Here is an 18,890-nt window from a genome sequence, read left to right as displayed (position 1 = left end):
AATGTAGCTAACGTTAACGAGCTGTTACTGTAGCTAGTTAGCTAGCTTATGCAACCTCGTAAACAATGAGTTACGAAACGTAAAAAAATGTCAATCTTCAATGATGCAATGACTTTAAAGCCATTGAAGCACAATTTCAATGAAGACCATAATTTAATGTATAGATACTATTTGCTCCCAATTTGGTACTGTATTGTGCTGTGACGTTGGCTAGACTGCTGTGTGAATGACCTTTACTCTGGTAATTCAAATTGTCTTTTTGACACAGGTTCAGATATATCTGTTCCTGTTTTAGGTTGGTGATAGGATTGATACTCCCGGTCAAAATGTTGTATAAGCCAGTGCATATCTTTTATGTCATGTCAGCTTGTTTACAGAAGGGTTTGGCCCAGATCCTTCCTCCCCTTCTGTGTTATGTAGCTCACACTTTCTGCTATAGCTGACCTCCAAAAAATACCCATTAGATGTTGTTTTCGCCCAAAAGGTACACCTGAACAGAATCTGTAGTATCCTGTTTGATTCAATGCCTTGCTGTTTATTGGACTACACAAAATGCTGCTGAATTGTCCATATTGTAATGGTAGCTTTCAAGTTTGATAGGCATGAGAGCAGTTATGTTTACGCTTATGTTATGTCATTTATTGAAAAATACATTTCCTCTGTAGTCTGGTCTCCCAGAGGTTTCAAAGCACCTTGGTGGTGGCAGAGCACAACAATGACAAGCTGACCCCCATTATGCTGAGTGCTATTACTGCAGCCAAGAAACTAGGAGGAGACGTGTCCTGTTTAGTTGCTGGAACAGACTGTGCAACGGTATGCTAAATCTTGGGTTTGATCAGATGGTGTCTAAAGAAAGTATTCACACCCCTTGACCTTTTCCACATTTTGTTGCTACAGCCTGAATTAAAAAAGGGTTACATTTATATTTTGTGGCACTAGCCTACACACAATACCCCATATTGTCAAAGTGGAATTATGTTTGACATTTTTTTAAACAAATTAATTAAAAAGTAAAAGCTGAAATGTCTTGAGTCAATAAGTATTCAACCCATTTGTTATGGTACGCCTAAGTAAGTTCTGGAGTAAAGCTGCTTAACAAGTCACAATAAGTTGCATGAACTCACTCTGTGTGCAATAATAGTGTTTAACATGCCTTTTGAGTGACTACCTCATCTCTGTACCCCAACTGTACAATTTATCTGTAATGTCCCTCAGTCAAGCAGTGAATACACCCAGTCACTATAAAGTTACAGGTTTCCTTCCTAACTCATGTGCCGGAGTGGAAGGAAACCGCTCAGGGATTTCACCATGAGGACAATCGTGACTTTAAAACAGTTAGAATGTAATGGCTGTGATATGAAAACTGAGGATGGATAAACAACATTGTTGTTACTCCAATACTAACCTAATTGACAGTGGGAAAAGGAAGACTGTACAGAATACAAATATTCCTAAACCTGTTTGCAACAAGGCACTAAAGTAAAACTGCAAAAAAGTATACAAAGTGTTATGTTTGGGGCAAACACAACACATCACTGAGTACTAGAGGTCGACCGATTAATCGGAATGGCCGATGTTATGAAAACTTAAAATCGGAAATCTGTATTTTTGGACACCGATTTGGCCCAATTTTTTTTTTTTTTTTTTTTTTTTGCACCTTTATTTATCCATTATTTAACTAGGCAAGTCAGTTAAGAACACATTCTTATTTTCAATGACGGCCTAGGAACAGTGGGTTAACTGCCTTGTTCAGGGGCAGAATGACAGATTTTTAGCTTGTCAGCTCGGGGATTCAATCTTGCAACCTTACAGTTAACTAGTCCAACGCTCTAACCACCTGATTACATTGCACTCCACGCGGAGACTGCCTGTTACACGAATGCAGTAAGAAGCCATGGTAAGTTGCTAGCTAGCATTAAAATTATCTTATAAAAAAAAACAATCAATCATAATCACTAGTTAACTACACATGGTTGATGATACTTCTAGTTTATCTAGCGTGTCCTGCGTTGCATATAATCGATGCGGTGCGTATTCGCGAAAAAGGACTGTTTTGCACCAATGTGTACCTAACCATAAACATCAATGCCTTCCTTAAAATCAATACACAAGTATAAATTTTTAAACCTGCATATTTAGTTAATATTGCCTGCTAACCTGGCTCGTTGCGAACTCTGTGAAGACTCTTTCTTCCTAACAAAGACAGCCAACTTCGCCAAACGGGGGATGATTTAACAAAAGCGCATTTACGAAAAAGCACAATCGTTGCACGACTGTACCTAACCATAAACATCAATGCCTTTCTTAAAATCAATACACAGAAGTATATATTTTTAAACCTGCATATTTTGCTAAAAGAAATCCAGGTTAGCAGGCAATATTAACCAGGTGAAATTGTGTCACTTCTTTTGAGTTCATTGCACGCAGAGTCAGGGTATATGCAACAGTTTGGACTGCCTAGTTTGTCAGAATTTTACGTACTTATGACATAACATTGAAGGTTGTGCAATGTAACAGGAATATTTAGACTTATGGATGCCACCCGTTAGATAAAATACGGATCTGTTCCGTATTTCACTGAAATAATAAACGTCTTGTTTTCGAGATGATAGTTTCCGGATTCGACCATGTTAATGACCTAAGGCTCCTATTTCTGTGTTATTATGTTATAATTAAGTCTATGATTTGATAGAGCAGTCTGACTGAGCATTCATTCAAACAGCACTTTCGTGCATTTTGCCAGCAGCTCGTCACTGTGCTTCAAGCATTGTGCTGTTTATGACTTCAAGCCTATCAACTCCTGAGATTAGGCTGGTGTAACCGATGTGAAATGGCTAGCTAGTTAGCGGGGTGCACGCTAATAGCGTTTCAAACATCACTCGCTCTGAGACTTGGAGTGGTTGTTCCCCTTGCTCTGCAAGGGCTGTGGCTTTTGTGGAGCGATGGGTAACACTGCTTTAATGGTGGCTGTTGTCGATGTGTTCCTGGTTTGAGCCCAGGTAGGGGTGAGGAGAGGGACGGAAGCTATACTGTTACACTGGCAATAGTAAAGTGCCTATAAGAACATCCAATAGTCAAAGGTATATGAAATACACATTGTATGGAGAGATATTCCTATAATAACTACAACCTAAAACTCCTTACCTGGGAATATTGAAGACTCCTTTTTAAAGGAACCACCAGCTTTCATATGTTCTCATGTTCTGAGAAAGGAACTTAAACGTTAGCTTTTTTACTTGGCACATATTGCACTTTTACGTTTTTCTCCAACACTTTGTTTTTGCATTATTTAAACCAAATTGAACATGTTTAATTTTATTTGAGGCTACATTGATATGATTGATATATTAAGTTAAAATAAGTGTTCATTCAGTATTGTTGTAATTGTCATGATTACAAATATACATATTCTTAAAATCGGCTTTTTTTTGGGGGCCCTCCAATAATCGGTATCGGCGTTGAAAAATCATAATCGGTCGACCTCTGCTGAGTACCACTCTTCATATTTTAAAACATGGTGGTGGCTGCATCATGTTATGGGTATGCTTGTCATCGGCAAGGACCAGAGAGTTTTTTTTTTTTTTAGGCTAAAAATAAATGGAATAGAGCTAAGCACAGGTAAAATCCTAGAGGAAAACATGGTTCAGTGTGCTTCCCAACAGACACTGGGAGACAAATCCACCTTTCAGCAGGAAAATAACCTAAAACACAATGCCAAATATACACTGGAGTTGCTTACCAAGACGACATTGAATTTTCCTGAGAGGCCTAGTTACAGTTTTGACTTAAATCGGCTTGTAGATCTATTCCTCGAGTGTGAATACTTGCACTACATGACCAAAAGTATGTGGTCACCTGCTATTTGGACATCTCATTTCAAAATCATGGTCATTAATATGGAGTTGGTCCCTCCCTTTGCTGTCTCCACTCTTCTGTGAGAGCTTTCCACTAGATTTTGTAACATTGCTACGGGGACTTGCTTCCATTCAGTCACCATAGCATTAGTGAGGTCAGACAGATGTTGGGCGAATAGAAGTTCCAATTTTACCCAAAGGTGTTTAATGGAGTTGAGTTCAGGGCTCTGTGCAGGCCAGTCATGTTCTTTCCCACCGATCTCAAAAAAGCATTTCTGTATGGACCTCGCTTTGTGCACAGGTGCATTGTCATGCTGAAACAGGAAAGGGCCTTCCCCAAAGTGTTGCCACAAAGTTGGAAGCACAGAATCGTCTAGAATGTTATTATATGCTGTAGCGTTAAGATTTCCCTTAACTGGAACTAGGGGGCCTAGCCCGAACAATGAAAAACAGCCCCAGACCATTATTCCTCCTCCACCAAACTTTACAGTTGGCGCTATGCATTCAGGTAATTGGAGTACTTCTGGCATCCACCAAACACAGATTTGTCTGTCGGACTACCAGATGGTGAAGTGTGACTCATCACTCCAGAGAATGCTTTTCCACTGCTCCAGAGTCCAATGACGGCAAGCTTTACACCACTCCAGCCGATGCTTGGCATTGCGCATGGTGATCTTAGGATTGTGTGAGGCTGCTCGGCCATGGAAAACCATTTCATGAAGCTCCCAATGAACATTTCTTGTGCTGACATTGCTTCCAGAGGCAGTTTGGAACTCTGTAGGAGGGTTGCAACTGAGAAGAGATGATTTTTACGTGCTTCAGGACTCCCCTGTCCCATTCTGTGAGCTTGTTTGGCTTACCACTATGCAGCTGAGCTGTTGCTCCTAGACGTTTCCACTTTACAATAACAGCACTGACAGTTGACTGGGGCAGTTCTAGCAGGATAGAAATTTGACTAACTGACTTGTTGGAAAGGTGGCATCCTATGACAGTGCTACGTTGAGTCACTGAGCTCTTCGGTAAGGCCGTTCTACTGCCAATGTTTGTTTATGGAGGTTGCATGGCTGTATGCTCTATTTTTATACACCTGTCGGAAAACGGGTGTGGCTGAAAATAGCCGAATCAACTAATTTGAAGGGGTGTACACATACGTATGTAAATTAGATTTGACATTTATTGAAAATGAAATTTAACAAAAAAATCTAAAAACATGTGTCCACTTAGATAAAAAGTGCTCAAGGTTGACCTACTTTGCATAATGAATGTTTTGGCATTCAGGTACAAAAAGTAACTTTCTGAGCACTTCTACAATGGGCAAATATTTATGGGAAAAGATAAACGGTTGAGATTTATATATTTTTAAAAGCTTACATACAGGGTTTACCCATTAAATGTCAATTAGCTAAAAAACAACTCAGATTTGTCATTCACATACAGTAAGTTTTATATTTGAGTTTGTGTTGTGCCCGCCATAGGTCGAGACCCAACATGCGCTTAAATAGAGGGTAGGTTTCATGTTTTTTTAGATAAATTTAGGCCGTTAAAGGTCCACACATCAAAGAATGTTGACTTGAATGGGAATATCTGTTGATTTTATATTATACTGTCAATCCTCCATCGGAAACCTATTGCAATTATATAAATAATAGAATAGACATGACCATTTATGCTGACATTCGACAGTGTTTGGACCATCGGCCATCTTTATGGGAGTAATTCAAAATTAACATTTTCAATAAAAATGTCAATGGTGTACCAGCTAAATTGCAGTGGTCTGAAGGGATGTCCGTTCTATGAATTACATTTCTATGATTGATATGACACACCCTGTATTCAAGAATGTCTCAACCGATGGCTGGCACAACACAAACCTCAGATGTAAAGTAGGGTCTAAACTACAACGTGAATTTGACGTTTGATGTATAATTTCTTGAGGTTTGTTTTCAAGAAATTATAAATCAGTTTGACAACCTTGTTTTGTAACCTTTTAAATGATATCAAACTCAACTCTTTCTTCCATGAGTAATCATGTATAGAAAGTTTTGTTTAAATGAAAATGGAGGTTGTCAAAAAGCGCTTGGAAGTCAAATGGATTTACCCGATATCCAGACCTAGACGCTTAGTGGTTTTCTTCAAGGGATTGATTTGCTGTATATTTATCATCTCTTCAGGTTGCGCAGGAAGTCAGCAAAGTCCTAGGTGTGAAGACAGTTCTGATTGCTCAAAATGATGCTTACAAAGGCTCTCTGACAGGTATGTATATCCAGAGTGTGAAGCAGATACAGGCAATAGATTCACTGAAGCTGTAAATTAGTTGAAGTTTTACTTCAGCATCTTATTTAAAAATCTGAGTAATAAAACATCTATTTTCGTGTGGTGTTAACAGCAACTTGCATGTCTTTCCACAGAGGAATTGACTCCACTTATACTGGCAACCCAGAAGCAGTTCAACTTCACCCATATTTGTGCTGGAGCTTCTGCATTTGGGAAAGTAAGGTTATAAGACCCTTTATATACAGTTGAAGTCGGAAGTTTACATACACTTAGGTTGGAGTCATTAAAACTTGTTTTTCAACCACTCCACAAATTTCTTGTTAACAAACTATAGTTTTGGCAAGTCGGTTTGGACATCTACTTTGTGCATGACACAAGTCATTTTTTCAACAATTGTTTACAGACAGATTATTTAACTTACAATTCACTATATCACAATTCCAGTGGGTCAGAAGTTTACATACACTGAGTTGACTGTGCCTTTAAACAGCTTGGAAAATTCCAGAAAACGATGTCATGGCTTTAGAAGCTTCTGATAGGCTAGTTGACATCATTTAAGTCAATTGGAGGTGTACCTGTGGATGTATCTCAAGGCCTACCTTCAAACTCAGTGCCTCTTTGCTTGACATCATGGGAAAATCAAAAGAAATCAGCCAAGACCTCAGAAAATACATTTTACATTACAGTCTGGTTCATCCTTGGGAGCAATTTCCAAATGCCTGAAGGTACCACGTTCATCTGTACAAACAATAGTATGCAAGTATAAACACCATGGGACCACGCAGCTGTCATACTGCTCAGGAAGGAGACGCGTTCTGTCTCCTAGAGATGAACGTACTTTGGTGCGAAAACTGCAACCCACAGTAAAACGAGGCCTATATCGACATAACCTGAAAGGCCACTCAGCAAGGAAGAAGCCACTGCTCCAAAACCTCAATGAAAAAGCCAGACCACAGTTTGCAACTGCACATGGGGACAAAGATCATACTTTTTGGAGAAATGTCCTCTGGTCTGATGAAACAACAAAAATAGAACTGTTTGGCCATAATGACCATCGTTATGTGTGGAGGAAAAAGGGGGGCTTGCAAGCCCGAAGAACACCATCCTAACCTTGAGGCACGGGGGTGGCAGCATGATGTTGTGGGGGGTGCTTTGCTGCAGGAGGGACTGATGTACTTCACAAAATAGATGGCATCATGAGGTGGGGAAATTATGTGGATATATTGAAGCAACATCTCAAGACATCAGTCAGGAAGTTAAAGCTTGGTCACATGATGTCTTCCAAATGGACAATGACCCCAAGAATACTTTCAAAGTTGTGGCAAAATGGCTTAAGGACAATAAAGTCAAGGTATTGGAGTGGCCATCACAAAGCCCTGACCTCAATCTTATAGAACATTGGTGAGCAGAACTGAAAAAGCATGTGCGAGCAAGGAGGCCTACAAACGTGACTCAGTTACACCAGCTCTGTCAGGAGGAATGGGCCAAAATTCACCCAACTTATTGTGGGAAGCTTATGGAAGGCTACCCAAAACGTTTGACCCGAGTTAAACAATTTAAAGGCAGTGCTACCAAATACTAATTGAGTGTGTGTGAACGCCTGACCCACTGGGAATGTGATGAAGGAAATAAACACTGAAGTTAATCATTCTCTCTACTATTATTCTGCCATTTTCACATTCTTAAAATAGTGGTGATCCTAACTGCCCTAAGACAGGGAATGTTTTACAAGGATTAAATGTCAGGAATTTTGAAAAACTGAGTTGAAATGTATTTGGCTAAGGTGTATGTAAACTTCTGACTTCAACTGTACGTACCTTCAGGTCATTTGTCACTTCTTAGGAAAGCGATCTGCCTGCGATTTGGTTTCATGGATTGGTATGGATTTGGTTTCATAAGCCTAGTGTAAAAAATGATAGCTGTTATGAGTATGCCGTATTTTTTTATTCATGCCATGGTTTCTGGAACTTATTTGTAGAGCATCTTTGGCTGATCGCTACAGATTGCCTTATATCCCTGCTTATTTACCAACCTGTCTTTTCTAGAATCTCCCCCCAGAGTGTCTGCCAAGTTGGATGTTGCTCCTATTTCAGACATTATTGAGATCAAATCCCCTGACACCTTTGTCAGAACCATCTATGCCAGTAACTAGCTTTTTGTGAATGTGTTATGAGAAGATACATTTGAACTAAAGCATATAGCTATTGTTTTTTCCCCAAACCAACCTACAGTGCCTTGCAAAAGTATTCATCCCCCTTGGAGTTTTTCCTATTTTTTTGCATTAAAACCTGTAATTTAAATGTATTTTTATTTGGATTTCATGAAATGGATATACACAAAGTAGTCCAAATTGGTGAAGTGACATGAAAAAAATAACTTGTTTCAAAAAATTATATCAAATGGAAAGTGGTGTGTGCATATGTAATCACCCCCTTTGCTACGAAGCACCTAAATAAGATATAGTGCAACCAATTGCCTTCAGATGTCACATAATTAGATTGCACACAGGTGGACTTTTTAAGTGTCACATGATCTCAGAATATTTACACCTGTTCTGAAAGGCCCCAGTGTCTGCAACACCACTGAGCAAGGGGCACCACCAAGCAAGCGGCACCATGAAAACCAAGGAGCTCTCCAAACAGGTCAGAGACAAAAAAAACTAAGTTGTGGGTTGGGTTCTAAAAAAAATATCTGAAACTTTGAACATCCCACAGAGCACCATTAAGAATATGGCACCTCAACAAACCTGCCAAGAGAGGGCTGCCCACCAAAACTCACAGACCAGACAAGGTGGGCATTAACTAGAGAGGTTACAAAGAGACCAAAGATATCCATGAAGGAGCTGCAAAGCTCCACAGCGAGATTGGAGTATCTGTACTTAGGACCACTTTAAGCCGTACACTCCACAGAGCTGGGCTTTACGGAAGAGTGGCCAGAAACAAGCCATTACTTAAGGAAAGAATAAGCGAACACGTTTGGTGTTTGCCAAAAGGCTTGTGGGAGACTCCCCAAACATATGGAAGAAGGTACTCTGGCCAGATGAGACTAAAATTTAGCTTTTTGGCCTTCAAGGAAAACACGATGTCTGGTGCAAACCCAACACTTCTCATCACCCCGAGAATACCATCCCCACAGTGAAGCATGGTGGTGGCAGCATGCTGTGGGAATTTTTCTCATCGGCAGGGACTGGGAAACCTGTCAGAATAGTTATGCACGATAAAGTTTTCTGTTTTTTGTGTGTTTTTTTTTCTTGTTTGTTTCACAATAAAAAATATTTTGCATCTTCAAAGTGGCATGTTATGTAAATCAAATGATACAAACCCCCCCAAAAATCAATTTTATTTCCAAGTTGTAAGGCAACAAAATAGGAAAAAATGCCAAGGGGAGTGAATACTTGCGCACGCCACTGTATACTACTCAGATATCCTTCAGAATTCTTGAGCACATTATAATTCACCAATGCATTTTAGAGTGCTTAAGACATTTTTTGATACTCAAAATGGAGTTTGTTTGATATTATCTTTGGAAGTCAATTGAATTTGTTACTGCCTTTGGGACTGCTCTTATGAATTTGAAAAGTAACTCATGTACTGTACCATAGGGAACTGGTTAGCTTTTAGATATAGCGCCAATTCAGTCTTTTGGCAATACCAGCAATGACTAGATCCCAAAAGCCTAATTTCTCAATTGCACTTATGGGCTTTGAATGAATCAAAATGACATTGTCCACTTAAACCATTGCTGTTTAATTGTCATGTCCAAATAGGTCATATTGAAAACTCATGGTGAACCTTGAGCCCAGAAGATGTTTCCCAAATTAGATTCTGTGAAATTAATTCTCTACTTTTTATTTCCCATTTGTCATCAGAAGAGTTGCATGAGGTTTAGAGTTAGATAACAAAACATCACTGTTTGTCTCATTCCCAGGAAATGCTCTCAGCACTGTCAAGTGTAATGACAATGTCAAGGTTTTCACTGTCAGAGGGACATCCTTTGAGCCCACTGAGGTGGATGGAGGCAGTGCTACATCAGAGGAAGGTAGCTATAGTACTAACCATGCACTGATACACACATGAAAAGCATACATACAAAAGCCATTGTTCTTGTTTATCATTCTAAAATAATTATTTCATTTCATTCATTTCATGGATAACTTATTTTGTCAGGGTATAGTTAGTTTTATTTAATATGATCCCCATGAGTTGTTTATTTCAGTTGCTGCGTCTGCTTCCGCTGTGATGTCTGAGTGGCTGGAAGCAACCTTGACCAAGAGTGACTGTCCAGAGCTGACCAGTGCTAAGGTTGTGGTGTCCGGAGGTAGAAGTCCCCTTCAGCTCATCATACTATTTGCCTTACACATCAATTTATTTGTCATGTTCATGTAAACGTTTAAATAAATCATCGTCCTTTTAGGAAGGGGACTGAAGAATGGAGAGAACTTCAAGCTGCTCTATGACCTTGCTGACAAAATTAATGCTGCAGGTAAGTGGGTAATTTAGAATGAGTCTTTCAATGACAACAAATGTTACTTTCTATATTTGTATAACTGATAAATTATTTGTGAAAAAATTGGATTGCATTTTTTTTGTCCATTAGGTTTGAATTGATTTCCCCCACAGTTGGTGCTTCCAGAGCTGCTGTGGATGCTGGATATGATGCAGGTTGGACAGACTGGCAAGATCGTGGCCCCCGTAAGTGACAAACTCTGGATCATTTTACACTCATCCTGTTCTTTGATAGGCAATGTTGTGCTCACAATGGTGTCATCTGTAATAATATTGCACAATTTTTCAAGATACCGGTAAACTTTTTGTGGGTCTACACTTACAATTTTTTTCTGAAAAATGCGAATATATGTTTTCTGAGGAGTTACCCATCAATTATTGTGCTAGTTGCCCGCAGCTTGACAAAGACCTGCTAGACAATTCCTGGAATTCAGTTTTCTAAAGATGGGAATTTAACCTTTTTAAAAGGGCAAAGGGATCCATCATCCGGTTCAACTGGGATATCCTAGCTGTGATTATCCACACATTAGATCCCATGAAATGTAGTTAATGGCACATATAGGCTCCTAAATGATTTAGCTGATCCATTAAAGAGCAGTGCACAGTGCAGTGGGTGTCTGCTCAGACCCCCAGATCAGGTCATTCTTCTCAAATTGTATTTTGCTAATGTTTTGACAAGATTGTCATGTAGGCTTAATGTATTAAATACAATTTTATTTTTGTCCTGTTCATATTTGTCAGTCAGTTGTTCATTGTCTTCATACACACCACTTAAAGGATTAAAGGATTCATATAAATATTAGAAGGTAATTTGTTATCGCTATCTTCAGGCATTGTTAGGACAGAACCATGCGTGTCTTATCAGTGTTACAGTCTGGTCTGTCTGACACCTTTTTTTATTTGACAAATGTCCCCTTATTCCCTATGAGTGACATAGCCCAAAGCTGTGTTCCTTTTTGTTATGTGAGGTAACAAGCAATTTATATTTGACATATATAACAGTTTAATTAATTATTATATTGAACCCCTTTTGACAATAGTGTGTTTATTTATTTATTTGCAAGGTTAAAATAGTGGTTATGTCCAGTATTGAACTGCTCCAGTTATACTGAACAAAAATATAAACGCAACATGTAAAGTGTTGGTCCTACTTTTAATGAGCTGAAATAAAATGTCTTCATTTTGTGCACAGATTTGTTCACATCCCTGTTAGTGAGCATTTATTGTTTGCCAAGATAATCCATCCACCTGACAGGTTTGGCATATCAAGAAGCTGATTAAACAGCATGATCATTACACAGGTGCACCTTGTGCCAGGGACAAGAGGCCACTCTAAAATGTGCAGTTTTGTCACACCACACAATGCCATAGATGTCTCAAGGTTTGAGGGATCGTGCAATTGGCATTCTGACTGCAGGAATGTCAACCAAGCTGCATCCAACATTGTTTTAGAAAATTTGCCAGTATGTCCAACTGGCCTCACAACTGCAGATCATGTGTAAACATGCCAGCCCAGGACCTCCACATCCGGATTCACCTGCAGGATCATCTGAGACCAGCCACCTGGACAGTTGATGAAATTGAGGACTATTTCGGTCTGTAATAAAGCCCTTTGTGGGGAAAACCCATTCCCAGTGGGTGGGCCCCTACCAGCCCCTGCCCATTCATGTGAAATCCATAGATTAGCGCCTAATGAATGTATTTAAATTGACTGATTTTCCTTTCATGAACTGTAACTCTGAAATGATTTTGTTTATTTTTGTTCAGTATAGTATAGTATTTTTGTTCAGTATAGTTTTGCTGAAATGTTTACATTTTGAAAGAATCTCACGGCACGGAATTAGTTGACATTCACTCTTTCTGTCAGCATGTATGTCACAGTTAAGCTTTTGCAATTATGTAACCTAAGATGTGGGGTGTCATGCCGTAGCAACGTTTCAGGGGAGTACCACATTCGGGGAACAGCTTGGCAACGGAGCAGCCAGGTTGTCATGTTGGCGTAGATTAAAAAAAAATATATATATATACAGTGGGGCAAAAAAGTATTTAGTCAACCACCAATTGTGCAAGTTCTCCCACTTAAAAAGATGAGGCCTGTAATTTTCATCATAGGTACACTTCAACTATGACAGACAAAATGAAAAAAAAATAAATCCAGAAAATCACATTGTAGGATTTTTTAATGAATTTATTTGCAAATTATGGTGGAAAATAAGTATTTGGTCAATAACAAGTTTATCTCAATACTTTGTTATATACGCTTTGTTGGCAATGACAGAGGTCAAACATTTTCTGTAAGTCTTCACAAGGTTTTCACACACTGTTGCTGGTATTTTGGCCCATTCCTCCATGCAGATCTCCGCTAGAGCAGTGATGTTTTGGGGCTGTTGCTGGGCAACACAGACTTTCAACTCCCTCCAAAGATTTTCTATGGGGTTGAGATCTGGAGACTGGCTAGGCCACTCCAGGACCTTGAAATGCTTCTTACGAAGCCACTCCTTCGTTGCCCGGGCATTATGTTTGGGATCATTGTCATGCTGAAAGACCCAGCCACGTTTCATCTTCAATGCCCTTGCTGATGGAAGGAGGTTTTCACTCAAAATCTCACGATACATGGCCCCATTCATTCTTTCCTTTACACGGATCAGTCGTCCTGGTCCCTTTGCAGAAAAACAGCCCCAAAGCATGATATTTCCACCCCCATGCTTCACAGTAGGTATGGTGTTCTTTGGATGCAACTCGGCATTCTTTGTCCTCCAAACACGACGAGTTGAGTTTTTACCAAAAAGTTTTATTTTGGTTTCATCTGACCATATGATATTCTCCCAATCTTCTGGATCATCCAAATGCTCTCTAGCAAACTTCAGACGGGCATGGACATGTACTGGCTTAAGCAGGGGGACACGTCTGGCACTGCAGGATTTGAGTCCCTGGCGGCGTAGTGTGTTACTGATGGTAGGCTTTGTTACTTTGGTCCCAGCTCTCTGCAGGTCATTCACTAGGTCCCCCGTGTGGTTCTGGGATTTTTGCTCACCGTTCTTGTGATCATTTTGACCCCACGGGGTGAGATCTTGCGTGGAGCCCCAGATCGAGGGAGATTATCAGTGGTCTTGTATGTCTTCCATTTCCTAATAATTGCTCCCACAGTTGATTTCTTCAAACCAAGCTGCTTACCTATTGCAGATTCAGTCTTCCCAGCCTGGTGCAGGTCTACAATTTTGTTTCTGGTGTCCTTTGACAGCTCTTTGGTCTTGGCCATAGTGGAGTTTGGAGTGTGACTGTTTGAGGTTGTGGACAGGTGTCTTTTATACTGATAACAAGTTCAAACAGGTGCCATTAATACAGGTAAAGAGTGGAGGACAGAGGAGCCTCTTCTTTAAGAGGCTCCTCTGTCCTCCACTTGTTACCTGTATTAATGGCACCTGTTTGAACTTGTTATCAGGTCTGTGAGAGCCAGAAATCTTGCTTGTTTGTAGGTGACCAAATACTTATTTTCCACCATAATTTGCAAATAAATTCATTAAAAATCCTACAATGTGATTTTCCTGATTTTTATTTATTTATTTATTTTCCTCATTTTGTCTGTCATAGTTGAAGTGTACCTATGATGAAAATTAAAGGCCTCTCTCATCTTGTTAAGTGGGAGAACTTGCACAATTGGTGGCTGACTAAATACTTTTTTGCCCCACTGTATATGTGTGTGTATATGTATGTATGTTTGGCATATCAAGAAGCTGATTAAACAGCATGATCATTACACAGATATATATATATATATATATTTTTTTTAAATTGGATAACAATAGCATCACCACACTTGAATGACTAGCTAGCGATGCAGTCATGCTGCATGTAGGGAGTTGTTTTGACACCTGAGGGAAAGCTAGCAACACAACAGCAGGTGTGCCTGCCTGGTCTTATTGAAAACCGCAAAGCTGCTAAAAGAGCTCAAAGAGAAGAACTCTGAGAAGACTCTCCAAATAGGCTAGACATGCATGTACTCTGATATTTCCATACAGTGATATTTAAGAACTAAAGCTGTCGTTTTCCCTCTGCTACAGTAGGACCGTGCTCTTGTTGGACAGTACCTCTCATTGTGAAATATTGGTCCTCACTTTTAGTCGTTAGTACACTTGTGTTCATAAATTTATGCTCTGCTCCTCCGAGACTACTCCAATAACATTAAATAGCACTGAAATATTAATATGGCAGTGCATTACGCTGAAAGCCTCTGTTTTTCCCAGAGGTGGAGGGTCATACACTCTGCTTCACCACCCCCAGCATTCTCTCTGAGATAACAGGGTCAGCACTAGAACCGCTCCATCCTCTAATATGGAAACCCAGGGCTGCGTTGTGTACGGAAAAACATAATGCAACGTTCAATTAAACAAACAGTGTTGTTCTGAAAGACTAATTGAAAAACTGGTTGTGTTGTGGGTTAAAGGCACCGCTGCCCTTTTAAATACGTCACTCATTGCTTCAAGCCTCACCGACCAAACTTACCTCAGTCTGTTCAAGAATATTTTGGAGAAACGTGTTCAGTACCAGCCGTTACACAACGGAGCAAATGTCCAATCGAACTGAACTCACCCCAGGACTGCACTGCAATCAGCTGCATCAGACTTAGGGTGCCAATGAGGGCCTCTGGTATCATGGTCAGCTCTTGATGACTTTTTCTGGCGATAGATTGAAAATACATTTCCTCCTGTAAATATGGTCTTACCTGTGTTCAGCAGTCTGAAACAACTGACACTACATAGATGTGTATGTGCACCAAGCTCTTGTGTTATTATATTGATAAAGCTTGTTTGTCCTTGTCTCTGCAGGAGTTGTACATCGCTGTTGGCATCTCTGGAGCTATTCAACATCTGTCTGGGATGAAGGTCAGCAAGTTACCATTCTTGCCTGATTTTTTTTCCTCCAGAATCTTCTGTTAGGTATACACAAGTATAAGAAAAAAGAGCATGTTGCGATATTTTGAACTATGTTTTATTCTGCAGACTATTGTTGCCATTAACAAGGACCCAGAGGCTCCCATCTTCCAGGTGGTTGACTAGGGTCTGGTGGCTGATCTCTTTAAGGTGAGATAGCATGCTGATTAACGAACACCCTTGCCATGACTGAAACAAACCCAACACTGCACCAGCCCCCTGCACAGCGCTGAATACTTGATCAGCAAGAGAGGCATTTCAATAACCAAGACATGACAAAAGTGACAGTCAGAAAATTCTATTCAACGTTTCCCCAATACATTTTGCAAGACACATTATTATCCCTCCTAATGGAAATGTGCATCTGTTGAATTATTGAGGTGCTGAATTAATCAGGTGAATTGTGGCCAGAGCCTGCTGCTCTGTTAAGATGCAACAACGACTCTCCTTCAAACCATAAAAAGAAATCGATAGTTAACTTAAGTGGCTGGGTGGTTCTCAGGTTTTATTTTCTCTTCCCTAGTGTCAGTACTTTACATGCTTAGCTGCCCTCTACTGTCTGGCTGGCACATATGGCCAGTGTGCCAGAGGGATGACAAACTCTTGGACAAGAGGGCCTTTGCTTTCGGTGAAAGAGAAGGAGCTTTTATTTTTTCTTGTGTATGTGTCCTGTTGTTCATCTTTTATTTACTGTGGGGGTGTGTGAGAGGCCCAGGTGTTCTGGGTAAACTCTGTAAAAGTGACTGGTAATAGCTCGTGGCAGCAGAGTTGTGACCTGCTGGTTATCATGTGATCACTCCTCGGATAACCGATTAAAATGTATGGGCTTTCTCCTCTTCCTTCAATTGAAAACTGATCCCCGGGACACACTCGGGTGCTACTGATATAGTTTGTCAGGTACCCTCGCTCATGCCCCTCATGCCCAGTTACTCTCAGATTTTAATTGGTTTATCAATGAATTGATGTCACCCCAAAACCATGAGACTAAACACTGACAGTTATAGGAAAGCTCAACCCTCCATTTCCATGTGGCAAGCATACACCATGTTCATTGTGTCAACCTGGCTAGATTTGCCTGGTTAGGGAGGTGTAACCATCTTAAACTCTGTTTTTCTCTCACTAGGCTGTGCCTGAGATGACTGCAGCATTGAACAAGTAAGCCAGCGTTCAGCTAAGCAGCCATCCCACCACTCTTACCTGGGTACTAAGACTGTAACCACGGATACAACTCTTCTACAACCTCTGCCTTAAATGGTTTCTGGAGCTACTATTTTGGGGACCCTAATAATGTTATCATCATTGTACCTAAATGGCAACAGAATAACACTCAGTTTACAAACGGTCTGTATTTATGTACGTAGGTAGGAAAATGCCACAAATAATGTTCTGCTTATGTATTTGCGTAGGTGATATTTTTATCCCTATTAATGCATATTTTGTATTTAACGTAGCATCACAAAGGTCATCTTCGGGAAGTCTAAACCTGCCTCCTCACTTATTAACTTTTTTTTTTTATACCAAAAGCTCTTGGTATAATGATGAAACTGACTGTAAATGACTGTTCTTTTACCATGTTTGCCTTTGAATTGCTTTTACTCTGCAATGAATTCCCTTCATGATCAACATACAAAATGCCTGTTGACATTAAAGTGCACAGGGTTAGTTTGCCATATCGAAGGTTTATCCTATAATATGTTTTCTTCTGATAACACTTTGCACAACTTCAATTACAAAACCCTCCAGATTTGGTAGCTGAAATGTTCCTCAAGTGTTCTGGTGTCTGGCTTATGATTTCACTGAGCTTTTTTTGTCATAATTTGAATACAAACATTAGCATCGATAATATAGAAAGACTAAGGTAAGAAATAAACTAGGAACACAAGTCAACACATTTGAACAGATTAAATGTACACAGCAGCAGTCCGAACAGAGAGGACTGTACTTAATGTTGGGATCTGGAGACATCAGGCTGACTTTTGAACTATGTTTGTTAAATGTCTAAGGGTGATCGGTCTAGCGTCTCCAGTCCCTAATCAAGTATTTTAGACAAACCACCCAGTTCCACACCCACCCAGCCCCATCCCTAAATGATATCTAATGTACAGTGCTTTCAAAAAGTATTCATACCACTTGACTTATTCCACATTGTGTTACATCCTGAATTTAAAATGGATTAAATATACTTTTTTTATTTCACCCATTTACACACATGGCCAGAAACAAAGAACTTCTGAAACTCGTCAGAACAAGAATAGACTGATGAGTTTCAGAAGAAAGGTCATTGTTTATGGCCTTTTGGAGCCTGTAATCGAACCCACAAATGCTGATGCTCCAGATACTCAACTAGTCTAAAGGCCAGTTTTTCTGTCATGTTGGTTGGTGATCATTGCTAGACATCCATTTTCAAGTCTTGCCATAGATCTTAAAGCCGATTTAAGTCAAAACTGTAACTAGGCCGCTCAGGAACATCAATGTTGTCTTGGTAAGCAACTCCAGTGTATATTTGGCTTTGTTTTAGGTTGTTGTCCCGCTGAAAAGTGAATTTGTCTCCCAATGTCTGATTGGAAAGCAGACTGAACCAGGTTTTCGTCTACGATTTTGCCTGTGCTTAGTTCTTTTCTGTTCATATTTATCCTAAACTCCCTCATCCTTGCCGATGAAAGCATACTCATAACATGATGCAGCCACCACCATGCTTGAAAATATGAATGATGGTACACGACGACGACGATGATGATATATTTGGCCCAAACATAATGCTTTGAGTTCAGGACATGAATTTAATTTCTTTGCCACATTTTTTGCAGTTTTACTTTAGTGCCTTAACAGAATGCTTGTTTTAGAGTATTCTGTACATGCTTTCTTTTAACTCTGTCATTTAGATTAGTATTGTGGAGTAACTACAATGTTGTTAATTCATCCTCAGTTTTCTATCGCAGCCATTAAACTCTAACTGTTTTAAAGTCACTATTGGCATCATTTATAGGGATATTCAATGTCTTTTTATTTTATTTTTACCAATAAGTGCCCTTCTGTGCGAGGCATTGAAAAACCTCCCTGGTCTTTGTGGTTGAATCCATTTTAAATTTACTGCGGGACCTTACAATTATCTGTATCTGGGGTACAGAGATGAGGTAGTCATTCAAAAATCATGTTAAACACCTATAATTGCACACACTGAGTCCATGCAACTTGTTAAGCACATTTTTACTCCTGAATTTATTTAAGCTTGCCATAACAAAGGGGTTGAAAACTTATTGACTCAAGAAATGTTAGCTTTTCATTTGTCATTCATTTGTAAAAATGTCTAAAAACAGAATTCCACT

General features: G+C 39.7%; 1 pseudogene; it reads left to right on the top strand.

Moving 5' to 3' along the window:
- The first annotated feature begins 464 nt into the window (after nt 1-464).
- LOC112253464 lies at nt 465-17,757 on the top strand (annotated as a pseudogene).
- Nucleotides 17,758-18,890: the final 1,133 nt, after the last annotated feature.

The sequence above is a fragment of the Oncorhynchus tshawytscha genome, linkage group LG06 (genome assembly GCF_018296145.1).
Source record: "Oncorhynchus tshawytscha isolate Ot180627B linkage group LG06, Otsh_v2.0, whole genome shotgun sequence".
Lineage (NCBI taxonomy): Eukaryota > Metazoa > Chordata > Actinopteri > Salmoniformes > Salmonidae > Oncorhynchus > Oncorhynchus tshawytscha.
Note: the sequence above shows the minus strand (reverse complement) of the source record. Positions and strands in the feature narration are given on the sequence as shown.